The sequence below is a fragment of the Oncorhynchus mykiss genome, chromosome 19 (genome assembly GCF_013265735.2).
Source record: "Oncorhynchus mykiss isolate Arlee chromosome 19, USDA_OmykA_1.1, whole genome shotgun sequence".
Lineage (NCBI taxonomy): Eukaryota > Metazoa > Chordata > Actinopteri > Salmoniformes > Salmonidae > Oncorhynchus > Oncorhynchus mykiss.
This window is the reverse complement of record NC_048583.1, coordinates 29,731,185-29,747,570: the sequence shown is the minus strand read 5'-3', so window position 1 is coordinate 29,747,570 and position 16,386 is coordinate 29,731,185.

Below are 16,386 nucleotides of genomic sequence, written 5' to 3'. Positions count from 1 at the left end.
AAAATCCCTGAGTGGTTTCCTTCCTCTATAAGCAACTGAGTTAGGAAGGACTCCTATGTCTTTGTAGTGACTGGGTGTATTGATACACAGTCCACCAAGTGTAATTAATAACTTCACCATGCTCAAAAGGATATTCGAGGTCTGATTTTCTTTCTTTGTACCTACCAATAGGTGCCCGACAAAGTGAGGCATTGGAAAACCTCCCTGGTCTTTGTGGTTGAGTCTATTAGAAATTCACTGCTTGACTGAGGGACCTTACAGATAATTGTATGTGCGAGGTACAGAGACGAGGCAGTCATTCAAAAGTCATATTCAACATTATTATTCCACACAGAGTGAGTCCATGCAACTTACTGTATGACTTGTTAAGCACATTGTTACTCTTGAACTTATTTAGGCTAGCCAAAACAAAGGGTTTGAATAATTATTGACTCAAGGAATTTCAGATTTTCATTTTAGTTTGTAAATATTTCAAAAAAAAGCATAATTCCACTTTGACATTATGGGGTTTTGTGTGTAGGCCAGTGACAAAAAAAATCTAAATTTAATACATTTTAAATTCAGGCTGTGACACAAAAAATTGTGGGGGAAAAAATCAAGGGTTGTCAATACTTTCTGAAGGTAGGCTACTGTATGCTGGCCTATGGAGTCCAATTGGAAACCCAACTACCGAACCATCAAATGATTGGATTTATAAATAAATTATCTGGGCTCTCGAATGGACTGATCTCTATAATATATACTGAACCAGTGGAGATTTTAAATCTTGGTGGAGCAAAAAAACTAAAAGTGGGATGCATGCCAGCAAAGCCATTACACAACACAACACTAAACAATACATGAATTGCACTATAACGGTGACAAGCGGTGCCCATAAACTGTTAGAGCCTACATAAAGCTGTCCCAACATCTCATCACTGCTACACCTGGCTATCAGCGGAGCTTTGTCTGGCTGCGAAACTGTTCATTCAGCCTCATTTACTGCCTTTTAAAAAACACATCTGATATGGCTGACTTGCTTAAACAAATGTGGTTTCTGCTGACAATTGAGATGTGCAAACTATGGCATAAGGGGACGACAAGCGGGTAACAGACAATCCGTAATTTCGATTAAGACATTAATGAGTGAGCTAGGATGGACGTAGTCAATATAACTATTTGTTTGGCACTTTTGAAATGTACAGAGACAGAATTCAGAACATGGGCAGTTCTTACAGTGTTCTACCTGTACACCAAGTCAGAACTGTAGGATAAATAAAGGGGGCAAATAAGCAGACAATGAAATCTCTTACAATATTCAATGATTGCATTTCTCTAAACAGGTTATAGACTACATGTGCACCACCAAGTGAGAACAGTAGGCAAAATTAAGAGGGGTAAATATACCAAATTATTAGGCTGAGGCACATGGGCTACTAACATCTTACTACACAACATACACTTGGTATTACTTCTTAGCTACAGTTTACATATCTCCCTGGCATATTACATCATTTATGCAGCAGCATACAATACATTTTTGGACTCATCCTGTTGTGCTGTGCTCTCTTGAAAAGGAAGGTAGCGCAGTGATATTTCGTGAACAGATTTTGTCATCAAAGTCTGTCATTCTCTGGATTTATGGTGCTTTCAAAACAACTGGGAACTCAGAAAAAAACAAGGTTGAATCATGATGATGTCATTGATCTTCAGGTTGTAGCTCTAGAAAGAGGCCAGATTTACAATTCCGTGTTGGATGACCGTTCAAAACCTATTTTCCCAGTCGGAGCTCGTTTATTCCCGACTTCCCAGTTATCATGAATTCACTAAAGTCAAGTTTTTGCACTTCCGAGTTAAGTTGTTTTGAGCGCGGCACAAATCATGCTTTATTGACAGCATGGCCAATGTTGAATGTTATCATTTTAAACTTGGAAAAGAGCTTCTTAATCCCAGTTTTGGGACCACACAGCCACTCCACTGAATAGCAGGCTAGTGATTGCTTTTCAATGCTTGCAGTTAGCCACTGATTCCTTCCAAACCATTCATTGTTGAATTTGCGATTTCCAAAGCAGCCCCACCTGACCTGAATGATGGGTTGTCACTGGGTATTTGGAGATCAAACGATTTCAGGATCATGGACAGCTCAGCACCATGGACAGTTCAGGGCACGCCTTTCACCTGCGCTTCATCGCTGATTCCAAAGCTTACAGATAAGCTTTTGATATGGCACTGTCACATATTGACCACATGATAGCGCTGTAGGTACAGATTTTAAAAACTAGAATTTAAAACAACTAGATCTTTTCTGCCTCTGATCTGGCAGACACACTAAACACATACTTCTTTGTAAATCATATCTTAGTGTTGGAGTGTGCCCCTGGCTATCCGTACATAAAAAAAAAATATGTGTGCAATCTGGTTTGCGTAATGTAAGCAATTTGAAATTATTTATACTTTTACTTTTGATACTTCAGTATATTCTAGAAATTACATTTACTTTTGATACTCAAGTATATTTAAAACTGAGAATGGATCAACATTGTACTGACTCCACAATAATTACCTAAATGACAGAGTGAAAAGTATGCCAATACATAGTGTCCCCATGAGTGTCCCCAAACACTTTTAGACTTTTACTTTTAGGTAGAATTTACTGTGTGACTTTCACTTTTACTTGAGTCATTTTCTATTAAGGTACGGTATCTTTACTTTTACTCAAGTATGACAATTGGGTACTTTTTCCACCACTGTTGAAAGGTAAATTCCTCTCCCAGAATGAAGCAGGTTTTCATCTAGGATTTTGTCTGTGCTTAGTTAGCTCCATCCCGATTATTTTTACACTGAAAAACTGACCAGTCTTTTCCAATGTCAAGCAAACCCATACCATGATGCAGTCACTACCATGCTTGAAAAAAAGGAGGCAGTTACCCAGTGATGTGTTGTATTGGATTTGCCCAAACATTTAGGCCAAAAAGTTTATTATTTTGCCTTGTAATTTTTCAGTATTACTTTAGCGCATTTGTTGCATGTTTTGGAATATTTTTTATTCTGTGTATTGGCATTCTTCTTTTCACTCTGTCATTTAGGTAATTATTGTGGAGTCAGTACAATGTTGTTGATTCATCCTCAGTTTTCTCCCATCATAGCCATTGAACTCAGTAGATGTTTTAAAATCACCATTGGCCTCATTGTGACATCCCTGAGCAGTTTCCTTCCTGTCCTGCAGCTCTGTTCAGAAGGACAACTGTATCTTTGATGTGTCTGGGTGGTTTAATACATCACCCACAGCATAATTATTAACTTGACCATGCTTAAAGAGACATTCAATGTCTTATTTGTTATTGTTACCCATCTACCAATCACTGCCCTTTTTATGAGGCTTTTGAAAAGCTCTGTGGTCTTTGTAGTTGAATCTGTGCTTGAAATTCAATACTTGACTGAGGGATCTTACAGATGTTGTATGTATGGGGAACAGAGGAAGGGGTAGTCATTCAAAATTCATGTCAACCCCTATTATTTCACACAGAGTGAGTCCATATAACTTATTACGTGATTTGTTAAGCCAGATTTGGCTCCTAAACTAATTTAGGCTTGCCATAACAAAGGGGGGTAAATACTTAGGGGAGAGTGGGGTAAGTTGAGAGAAGGGTTAGTTGAGGCACCCACCCCTTGTTTTTGGGAAACCATACACACAATGAATCACGTGGGATTTTAACAAAGTCGAAATAATGTATTGTTTTATAGGTTTCATGGTGTTGTATCTAAACCAAAGTAGATAGTTTTACCATTGTTTTTATACATCAGTTGGGGTCTCTATAAGCTACAATATGAGGTCTTAAACCTAGCATGTAAGTGCATCCATGTAGCTGTGTGGGCTAATATAGTCAAGTGTTAGCCTTAGTGTAAGTTGAGCCAATGGCCATTGGGTAAGTTAAGATAGTGGTTGTCAAACCCCATACAAATGGTCATGACATTTTGTCAGCTTTATGCATAATATGCGTATTTTTGCAATGTGTCATGCATATGAACAAAATATTTGTATTGTTACCAAGCAGACGTCACCGAGCACTGTGTATACACACATAAAACAAGCAGGGGTCTAGCCCCCCTTGAGATGATTGAAAGCAGCCAAGGAAGTGAGAGAAGGGAAGAAGCAAGATGTAACCATAAATGGACTGAATGACACTGAAGGGGTACATTGACAATAAAGAAAACGAATATGTATCTGTGCAAAAGAGAAGCTATGATAGAGTGGTAGAGGAACACAAGGTCTTATCTGATGACATGGAGTCAGTCTGAGCTTGCTAAAAATATAAAGAATCTTGCGGACCAGTTTCATTGACTTAGTAGCCTCAAATGCAGAGTACTGGACTATGAATTTGCACATTGGAGCAACGTCCCTGTCCCGGACAACTGGTCAAGAAATGGTAAGTGATATTGAACAGAGAGATCTATACCTGAAAGCAGGCATACATTTAAGACATACAATGTACCACACCCCCATTCCATGAATTAAACTTTGACCTACCAGCACCATCACCCACTGTTATAGGACACCATCACCCACTTACCCCAAGGCAGATCAACTTACCCTGTCCCTATGCTCAATTTACCCCATACCCGGGATAAGTTGTGCTAAGACAGCACTTTTTTCAGCGACAAGCTATGTTTTCAAAACTGTTATGTTTACATGAATTCCGATTTTTTTCCAGGGATACACAACATCCGGAAATATATGTACAGTTGAAGTCGGAGGTTTACATACACCATAGCCAAATACATGTAAACTAATAGTAAAAATTCCCTGACTTAGGTCAGTTAGGATCACCACTTTATTTTAAGAATGTGAAATGTCTATCGTAGAGAGAATTATTCATTTCAGCTTTTATTTCTTTCACCACATTCCCAGTGAGTCAGAAGTTTACATACACTCAATTAGCATTTGGTAGCATTGCCTTTAAATTGTTTAACTTGAGTCAAACATTTCGGGTAGCCTTCCACAAGCTTCCCACAATAATTTGGGTGCATTTTGGCACATTCCTCCTGACAGAGCTGATGTAACTGAGTCAGGTTTGTAGGCCTCCTTGCTCGCTCACGCTTTTTCAGTTCTGCCCACAAATTTTCTATAAGATTGAGGTCAGGGCTTTGTGATGGCCACTCCAACACCTTGACTTTGTTGTCCTTAAGCCATTTTGCCACAACTTTGGAAGTATGCTTGGGGTCATTGTCCATTTGGAAGACCCATTTGCGACCAAGCTTTAACTTCCTGACTGATGTCTTGAGATATTGCTTCAATATATCCACATAATTTCCTACCTCATGATGTCATCTATTTTGTGAAGTGCACTAGTCCCTCCTGCTGCAAAGCACCCCCACAACATGATGTTGACACCACCGTGCTTCACGGTTGGAATGGTGTTCTTCGGCTTGCAAGCCTCCCCCTTTTTCCTCCAAACATAACGATGGTCAATATGGCCAAACAGCTCTATTTTTGTTTCATCAGACCAGAGGACATTTCTCCAAAAAGTATGATCTTTGTCCCCATGTGCATTTGCAAATCATAGACTGGCTTTTTTATGGAGGCTTTGGAGCAGTGGCTTCTTCCTTGCTGAGCGGCCTTTCAGGTTGTCAATATAAGACTCGTTTTACTGTGGATATAGACACTTTTGTACCTGTTTCCTCCAGCATCTTCACAAGGTCCTTTGCTGTTGATCTGGGATTGATTGATTCGCACCAAATATGTTCATCTCTAGGAGACAGAACGCGTCTCCTTCCTGAGCGGTAAGACGGCTGCGTGGTCCCATGGTGTTTATACTTGTGTGCTATTGTTTGTACAGATGAACGTGGTACCTTCAGGCGTTTAGGAAATTGCTCCCAAGGATGAACCAGACTTGTGGAGGTCTACAATTATTTTTCTGAGGTCTTGGCTGATTTCTTTTGATTTTCCCATGATGTCAAGCAAAGAGGCACTGAGTTTGAAGGTAGGCCTTGAAATACATCCACAGGTACATCTCCAATTGACTCAAATGATGTCTATTAGCTCAAATGATGTCTATTGTCAGAAGCTTCTAAAGCCATGACATAATCTTCTGGAATTTTCCAAGCTGTTTAAAGGCACAGTCAACTTAGTGTATGTAAACTTCTGACCCACTGGAATTGTGATACAGTGAATTATAAGTGAACTAATCTGTCTGTAAACAATTGTTGGAAAAATGACTTGTGTCGTGCACAAAGTAGTTTTTCAGTTAGTTGTCCTAACCGACTTGCCCAAACTATAGTTTGTTAACAAGACATTTGTGGAGTGGTTGAAAAACTAGTTTTAATGACTCCGACTTCAACTGTCGATACCTTTTGTTAGAAGGAATACTACATTTCCTTCACATAGTGATTGTGAAAGTAAAAAATATTCAACATTTAGTTTAGCTTTTACATTTGTATTCATTTGTAAACATTTGAAGATTTTTCTTTTCACTTTGACATAATTAAGTATTTTATGTAGATAATTGATAAAAAATGTATCTATTTAAATCCCACTTTGTAATGCAACAAAATGTAAGAAAAATTCAAGGGCGGTGAATACTTATGATACCCACTGTATTGCATGCAGCAAATCTCTGATTTTACTGAGTCCACAGTAGGGTGTCTTGAGAGAGGAGGCTTGCCTCTCTAATCCTCAAATAATACATTCAAAAAATAATCTCTAAAGACACGCAAAGCGATCATGGGTGGGTTGGCCATCTGGCAGTTCTGGCAAATGCCAGATGAAACATATTTTTGTTGGGTGGACTGTTCAAAATTGACTTTTTAAATCACAAAAGAAAGGGACATGGCCAGTTCAAAGTTAAACACACATCAGCAAAGAGACCTGCTGAGACTCATCAGTCGGCCCAGAACATGGATCATAAAAAACAGAAAGGTGGTGCTAAAAAGAGACAAAAAAAAAAAAGGCTATTGAGCCTGACGCTGCTAAACGTGTAAAATGAACCAACTTATTTTCTAAAAGGTCTGGTCTGAGAAATGATGTAGGCGCATTGACAGATCAGATGATGCTGCAGAAGACAGTGCAGTCGAGGTAGGGAGAAAACAAAGACACACACTGGCACAGATTTAACCTACTGCTGCCAATTCATATTTTGTCCGTATATCATATTGAATAGTAGTTTTATTATCACTTAGGCCTAATTATGGAAGGGGGGATTCGGAGGAACAGATATGACAGGTATCAACTTGCAATAGCCTTAAAAGTTGTTAGATTGGCTTTTATAACACATAAGCTGATAGCCATCAAGCCAATCAAATAAACTTTTCTTGGTCACATACACATGTTTAGCACATGTTATTGCGGGTGTAGCAAAATGCTTGTAAATAGTAATTTAAAACATGAAACACTGGATTAATACATAATAGCTAAATAATCCTCTGTGAAAGGTCAATTCAGGGACTCTCTGTATATTTAAATTGTTTTATCAATGTTTATTCTCTCCTGAATCTGAGTCTTCAGCCAGCGAGTGGGTCTTAATTTATGAGCTGTAGTAACAAGTGACTCTGGTGTCGGGTTACATTACATAGCCACCGCCACTGGAGGCTGGAAAGTCCCGCCTATATTTCCTGCCTAAGGCCTGTCACTTCTTGGCAGAAAGATACGCATAAGCTGCACTGTCAAATGAAGCAGACGCTGGAAATCTATCAGCATCCACATAAAGTACTCCTGCCATCGTTCTATGAGAAACACTGAAGGTTTTATATTGAATTCAATAGAAGAAAACAGAGAGAGCGGGAGAGAGAGATACTTATACTCACAAAACATTAAGGAACTGCAGTCTCTCTCTCCTTTTCTTTTTATGTTTTCTGTAACTCATCCATTAGTGAATGAATAAACACATCTATTAGACAAAGAAGAAAATCACTGAATAAATGCCTTGTAGAGGACCATTGGTAGTTGTGTGTCTAACTTTCTCACTCATCATTATTCATGATTCATTCAGGACTCTCAGGAATCATGGTAGCATCCACATGAATGTAGAAGTGTTTAGAGACATATTCTATTCATACACACAATAAAAGTGACTCCAAAATAACACAATACATTATTTAACATTAATTTCTATTAGGCACAAAATAATCTGAAACGCAACCGAAGCAAACAGCAAACGCATCCAACAAGTTTGTAGAGTCACAAGCTTGATGTCATTATTGCATGCTAGGAATATGGGACCAAATACTAAACCTTTGACTACTTTAATACATAGCAGCAGACCACGTGAAAAATATGGGTAGGGTTAGGGTTGTAGAGAATCGAAGGACCGTGAATGTAATAAGAAACCTTAGGTGCTGGTTTAAGGCCGGTAGCAACCACTTGAGAATGTCCTGTCAGAACAAGGATGAGGCGGATGTCCAGGTTAATGAGAGTTTAACGGAAGAAGATGTCCACATGTACACACGCACGCACGCACACACACACACAAACACACACACACACACACACACACACACACACACACACACACACACACACACACACACACACACACACACACACACACACACACACACACACACACACACACACACACACACACACACACACACACACACACACACACACACACACACACACACACACACACACACAATCTGACCACTCATGGTTCAGATAACTGAGAATCATGTCCAGCGAGAACTGACATTGACTATGTGGTCATTTAGATGCATGCACAATTAAACATCAGACATACATGGATTCAGTCCACAGGAGGATAAGTTCAGCAGGAGGGGAAACTGTGGAAGTGCTCATCAGGATGTGGAAGGCACGTTTCTGTACACACAGCGTGCTGGGACATAGACCAACTGAAACTGAAGTTGCAGGAATCAAGACTGCTGATAGGCCGAACGAGATGTGGTGATAAGTATTTGGCGTCACCTTGACCAAGAAGACACTAACAAAAGTGGGGGTCCTCTGAATAGGAGACTAAGCTGCCAGACTAAAACTAACCATAAAGGACGGCTAGAATCAGCTAACTGAAGCTGGCCATTTTAATAACCGCCCTAAAATTAGTTGTACAGATTTGAAATCAACAACAAAGGGCAGCAAGGGCAGACAGTCACTGAGAGGAATGGCGTGAATACTTGTGGTCATCCAGAGAGGCAGAAATGTAGACCAGATGGGCGACTGGTCCAAAAGAAGGCCTGTCTTTTGGTGAACGTGGCCACCCCATCACAAAGGTTCTTGTGGTCAACAGACCAGGGCGACTGAAACTGGTATGGCCAGGGCAGATTGTGAAGGAGTTCTGGAATGGGCTGCCCCCGCTGCCCAGGAACAGGCAACATGAGTACCTCAATGGTGAGGGCTTGTAAGATGTCCCAGGGGAGGAGCAGGAGTCCTGTCCACCCCTGTTCAGCCAGAAACTGTGAAGCCACTAGGGAATCAGGAAACTCAGGGCTAAGATACTCTTGACCTCCTGGCGCTATAGACTTAGGACCTAGTAGGGCAAAAGGTGAAGTGTCTCCTACGAAAGGACACTGAACACCTCGGTCAGGAGGGTCCCCCATGGGGACGTCAGGAGGGTTCCCCACAGGGTCTCCCAAGGCTGAAACTAGCAGGAAACAGTTTGGAGGGGCTAGCAAGAACCCCAGGGCTGAGACCGGCAGGTTCCACCAGGCAGGGACTGACAGGGCCTGGACAGCAGATATTGACCAAGCCACTGAAGCAGAGACTGGAGGGGGCTCCCAGGGAGGAGCAGGGAGACGTCTTTGGAGAGCAAGTAGGCTGTATGTTGAAGATAGGAGTAGACAGATCCCACCAGAGAGGTCTGAGTGGCAGGGCTGGTCATGGCTCCTTCAGCAACTACAGACAGGGCTCCCGCATTATGGACCAACTGACATCCAGAGGTGTCAGCTGGAGTAGGTGTAGGGTTCTCCCTCAGGATGAACTCTGGTATCTCCTCCGTCCCTGAAGAAGGCTGTAGATCTTCCTGCTCGCGAATAGGCAGGGAGGTAAGGATACATCTTGGGTCCAGAACAGGGGTCGGCAGAACCTCTGTCACTAGAGATGGCACAACTGTGGGAACCAGTTGATACTCCGTGACAGGAGCTGGTTGAAGCACAACTGTGGGAGTAGCGAGCTGAAGCTCCATGGCAGGAGCCGGTGTAGTAGGCCCCACTACTAACTTGAGCTCCATTGTTGGAACCTGCTGGATCTGCACGGCTGGGGTCAGCTGGAGTACAGTGTTAGGGTGCTGCACCACGGTGAACTCTGGTAGCTCCTTTTGGCCCTGGAGAAAGCTGTAGCACCACTGTGAGGGACTCCACAGCATGAGTCAGATCCAAGACCGGGGCTAATGTTGACGCTGATGCAGAATGGCGCTGTGTCTCAAGCATTTAGGGCTCCCGAGTGGCGCAGCGGTCTAAGGCACTGCATCTCAGTGCAAGAGGTGTCACTGCAGTCCCTGGTTCGAATCCAGGCTGCATCACATCCGGGCCGTGGGCGGTGCACAATTGGCCCAGCGTCGTCCGGGTTTGGCAGGGGTAGGCCATCATTGTAAATAAGAATTTGTTCTTAACTGACTTGCCTAGTTAAATAAAGGTTCAATTAAAAAAAAAGAAATCTTTCGACATCTGGCATTAATGAGCTGGATGACAATCTCTGAGATGATGTCATCAACTTCTTTGTCAGCTTGGTGGCACAGGTCCTTGCACTCCCCCTCTAAGACGCCTTTCAGTTGTAAGAGGAGAGAACTATTGAAGGCTGAGACGCTCACACCTAAGTAAGTACATGGACTGTAGGAACCTTCCATCTTCTGGACTGCCTCAATGAGCACATCAATCTCGTCACACTGGCTGTGTAAACGACCTTTCCGGTTGTCACTGGCGATCCATGCTCAGGTCGACGCTGATCCCGGTGATCTTTGGTTGAGGTCAGATGCTGATCCTGAGGTTCAACACTGATCTTGGCGATCTCTGGTCGAGGTTAGGGAACTCGGTGAATTAGTAACTAATAAAAAGGCTGAGGCTTTGTCCTGTATTCTGCTGATCACTCTGGGTGGTGACTTGGACCGGTGATGAGTTGTTGAAGGGGAAGACGGCCACTTTGACTGCTCAAGAAAACCCTCTAGCTGCTCTCCCTCGTAGGAGTGGTATATGGATGTGTGTGGTAGTCTGTGCCTTGACTTGTAGCCTTCGCCCAATTTAAAGATATTGTGGCACGTGAGCTGGTCGACACGGACGGACCACATCTTGTGGAGAATCTTCTCTGTTAACTGTCATTCTTGGGCTTCAGCAGTTATCTGGATCCAGCTCGAAAGGACCATGAAAAATAATGGTTGCTACTGGCCTTAATGCAGACTGTCATCTTTAATTCCAGAGTATTCTCATCCATATCATGTGAATCGTTTACAAATTACAGCACTTTTTGTACAAATGTACTTAAACAGTATGAAAAATAGGGGTAGGATTAGGGTTGTAGAGAATCGAAGGACCCTGAGTGTAATAAGAAACCTTATGTGCTGGCTAAAGAACTTTAACCTCATAGTCGTTGTATCATTTCAAATCCAAAGTGCTGGAGTACAGAGCCAAAACAACAACAAACGTGTCACTGTCCCAATAATTACAGAGGGCACTGTAAATACCTGTGTGAATAACTAGCTCACTAACACTTACAAATGTGGGAGTAATGATTAATAAATGGGGAACAAATGGTTTGTAAATGCGTTATAAATGGTTTATTATGGTTTTGGGCTCAGTACTGTCAGTGTGGTCCCCTGGTCTTCTTGTTACAGTGATGCTAGGCTTAGCAGCACAGACAGCTCAGCTGCTACTGCAGCAGTCAAGTGCAGTGGAGGTAGGAAAGAGAGAGAGAGACACACATGTACTACCAGTTGGTATTAATATTTTATCTCTATATTATGTATGTAATAGTAATTAACCCTTAGGATTGGGGGGCACACGTATGAAAGTCAGGCACTTTTATAAGGTAAAGTAGGCCAATGGTCATCTATTAGGCATTTATTCAGTCATTTTGTTCTTGATCTTCTAAATGTGATCTTCTAAATCTTCTAATTTTGTTCTTGATCTTCTATTCATTCAGGTAGTGTGGTCCGCTGGTCTTCTGGTAACAGTGCTGTGGGAAAGGATGCTAGGCTTAGCAGAGACAGCTCACAGGTGAGTGCAGTGGAGGTAGGAAGAAAACAGAGAGACACAAATGTACTGCCAGTTCCTTAATATGTTGACACTATATGTACTGCCAGACAGACAGACAGACAGACAGACAGACAGACAGACAGACAGACAGACAGACAGACAGACAGACAGACAGACAGACAGACAGAGACAGTGACAACAGAGGAGCACAAGGAGTAGCAAAGACAGACAGACAGACAGACAGAGTGACAACAGAGGAGATCACGCGCGGTGATGTGGCTGGTGTGCTTAAAATGCCAGGGCTGGAATTTTGTCCCAGTCTACCCTTGAGAGCGATGATACATCACTCTCTGCCTAGATAGCTGCAGAGAATGTAATGTCTCAGACAATAATGATGACAGGCGAGTGTACCGCCCGATCTGTGTTAATCTGTCATGGCACTCCACATATACAAGCGTGTGATTAAACTAAATCCATACGGCATCGGTTGGGGTGTAGTAAGTGGTGGGGTTGGAAGGGGTATAGTAGAGCTACAGCTGAGAACTATACTGGCTTGACAGTGTGATAGCTCTCTCCCTCTCTCTCTCTCATTTCTCCCTTCTCTCTGTCTCTCTCTCTCTCCCATTCTCTCGCTCTTCTCTCTCTCTTTTGCTCTCTTTCTCTCAGGAAGCGTGCAGCTGATGCTCTACTCCAGAGCAGCAGCTGGGTTAAACTCTAGGACACACTGACGCCGAGGGGTCCAGGGACACAGTGAGTAAACTGCTTTTCTTCTCACAAATCATGTTGTATATGTTTGTTCATTCTTTGTATTTATTTATCCTTTATTTATAGAGGTTGTCTCATTTAGGAGTGTTTTCAAATGACATATTTACTTGTGGAGCTGGATGAGAAGTTGCTGGATGAGAAGTGGACAGGACGATTGCACCGTACTGAGTTGACCAATCAAGCAGAGTATACTTATTGAATTGTTGTTTAAGTAGTATTTCTGTACCATTACTCCACCTCTATTTGTAATCACATGCAAAGAAAATATTACTAAGTATTACTAAGGCCAAACATACTTCAATACTGCAAATTCTTATGTAAAATTTCACAGCTTTGTTAATTATGGAACACTCAAATGTGTTTTTCTGATGGAACCTATGCAATTTGGCACAGTTGTGTAGATACTGAGGGCAATCCCTTGGCAAATCTGTATTCGTCTCTAGTGTTCACTGAGCTGAATGTAAAGGTCTTCCCCTCCTCATCCAGACACTACTCCTGGGACTACTTGGCTGGCGTGGTAAGACACCAGGTGTGTTAGGAGAGTGGATGACCTCAGTGTGTGGGGGTGGGTGTGTGTGTGTGTGTGTGTGTGTGTGTATGGGGGGTTGTGTAATCTCTCCCTATATGATCTTAATGCTGCATTAACATATTTTCAAAAGCTCAGTGAAGTCTTCACTAATCTTTTGTGAAAGACTCTTCTCAATTGCTTAGTGGAGACAGTGATAGCAAATGCTTACCCAGGCTAATAGCTGTGCACGCATTCAATGAAAGCAGCTTTTCTCCCAGTCATTTGCTTTAAACCTATTTATTTTAATCTGCCATCATAACCAATCACTCCAGAGTTGATAGGGGTTACATTATGATAGGAAGCTTTATACTGTATATTAGGGGCGAAAGGTATCCTCGAGGTTAGAGCGCTGGGCCAGTTACCAAAAGATTGCTGATTGGAATACCAGATCTGAAAATGTACAAAACTCTGTTGCTGTGCCCTTGAGCAAGGAGGTTAACCCTAATTGCGCCAGCCACGCTGTACAATGATGACCGCACTGCCTGCCCGAGTCTCAGGGGGAGTATGGATATGCAAGAAATATATTTCCATTACACACTTGTGTGTAACAAGACAAATATAAGCACCCCCAAATGATTGTATTTGTACAGCTAACCTAGAGAGCTAGACAGAGAATACTAGCACTCATGTAACAGGCTTAACTGTATAGCTACTTGCTTAACTCTATAGCGTCCTTACCGGCACTTGCTATCAGATCCTCTGTCTCACAAACCCGCGACCACCCTCTTGACAATGTTTTAGCCAGCCGCACCATCTAAAAGCTAGTATTTCTTTGGCTTGGGAGTGGACATTTCAAGCTTTGTTACAGTCGCACAGCAGAATGTACACTGTTAATTTCTCAAGAAGGAAAGACTCATTCATGTTTATATTATCAACTCAGTCTTCTTCCACAACCCTTGATCCTAGTGTTCGAATAGATTAAATGTGTGAAACAACTGGTGGTTGTTGGGGAATAATCAGAATTAGTTGGGTAACATAGATAAGATGTTTTATTTTCATTATATGCTTGTGAGTTACTTCTCATCAGAATGTCTATTTTTGGATAATACTGTTGGCCGGTTGCAGTTATCTGTTCTCTGTCATGGGGTAAGTTACTTGGGCCGCAGAGAGGGGAGGGGTCAAGCTTGTCTTCATATGTAAACATATCTTTTAAATCAATTATCTCTTGGCTCCACAATGTCTGTGTGCCAGTCACTGTGTCTCTGTGATCTTGTCAAGGAGGGGTGTATTTGATATATGCCTGTTGATAGGTTTTATTTTATGGTCCTGAGAGCGAGAAAATAACATAGTTTAGGAGACAAAGCTGAACGATAATTTATAGCCAATGCTGTCTGGCTATGTGTGTGTTTGCTATAAAGGATCTCAGTTGCAATGTGTAAGGACTCTCAGAGAATTCATTGATAGACACTGAATTGATCTGAGAGTCACAGGGTTGTGATGGAGCTCATATAATTAAAGATGGACTTTATGATAACTCTGACTTGTGTGTGGTTTGCTCTCATGATTTGGTAAATACAGGAAATTTCCACGACATGGTCCCAGAGACTGGGATGAGAAACAGCACCACCACTATGAACACTGGGTACCAGAGACGGAGATAGTTTGGGGGTTTGATGAATGTAAAAGCCTCTCCTTATCACTCAGATCATGTAGGGTTGCAAAATTCTGGTACCTTAACAAACATTCCCAGGTGTTCCAGAAATTCAGGTAATTTAATAGGATATGTGAGATCAGACTTTTAGAATATCTCTGATGTGGTTGTTCTAAGAAATCTTACTGAAGGAGGAACAAGGATAAGCCGAGCTGAAGGGTGCTTTGTTGTACGTACGTACACACAACACAACACGACCCCCTGATTAAGACCATATAGGCTTTCTGAGGATCAAAGGAACCACAGACTACAAATGCTCCCTGGCAAACATCTTTAATCTGACTGACTATCACGGCTCAGGGTAAGACCCAGATGCAGACACAGGAGGCGGATAGTACACGGGAACACGCTGGTAGGACTTGACGGGACAAGACAAACTGGCAACAGACAGACAGAAACCACAGGTATAAATACACATTAGGTAATGGGAGACACCTGTTGGGGGTTGGAGACAATCACAAGACAGATGAAACAGATCAGGGTTTGACAGTACCCCCCCTCCCCCTCTAGGGGCGCTACCTGGTGTCCTACCCTGGGACATGTCCTACCCTGGGACTTGACGACCGGGGTGTCGACGGCAGACGTCTGCAATGAGGACTGGGTCCAGGATATTCCTGGCGGGGACCCAACACCCAACTCCATAACCCTCCCAGTCAACCAGGTCCTGGAATCCCCTGCCTCGAGGTCGAACATTCATTAGGCGCCTCACCATGTACACCGGATGGCAACAGAAGGCAAACAGCAGAGAGGCTAAGGACCTTAGAGATGGGGAAAGGGCTGATAAAACGGAGGGAAAGTCTGCCTGTCGTCGATACCTGGAGGTGGTCTTGAGAAGAGTAGCCTGGGCACTCTTCCAGGAATGACGACAGCAATGGACGAACATCTGGGCAGAAGGTATGCTGACCTCTTCCTCTTGCTCCGGGAAGAGCGGGGGCTGATATCCCAGGGAACACTAAAAAGGCGAGAGACCAGTAGTAGAACAGGGAAGGGTTTTGCAGGCATATAAACCCACACTAGTTGCTGACCATGTGGTGGTATTGGTGGAGATAAGGCAACGAAGTGTCGTCTCCAGGTCCCGATTGGCTCGCTCCGACTGGCCATTAGACTGGAGATGAAAACCAGAGGACAGGCTGGTCGACGACCCAATGAGGGTGCAGAATGCCTTCCAGAAACGGGATGAGAACTGAGGACCGTGATTGGAGACCATGTCGACCGGAAGTCCATGGATCCGGAAGACGTGCTGCACCATGAGCTGGGCCGTCTCCTTAGCTGAGGGCAACTTAGGAAG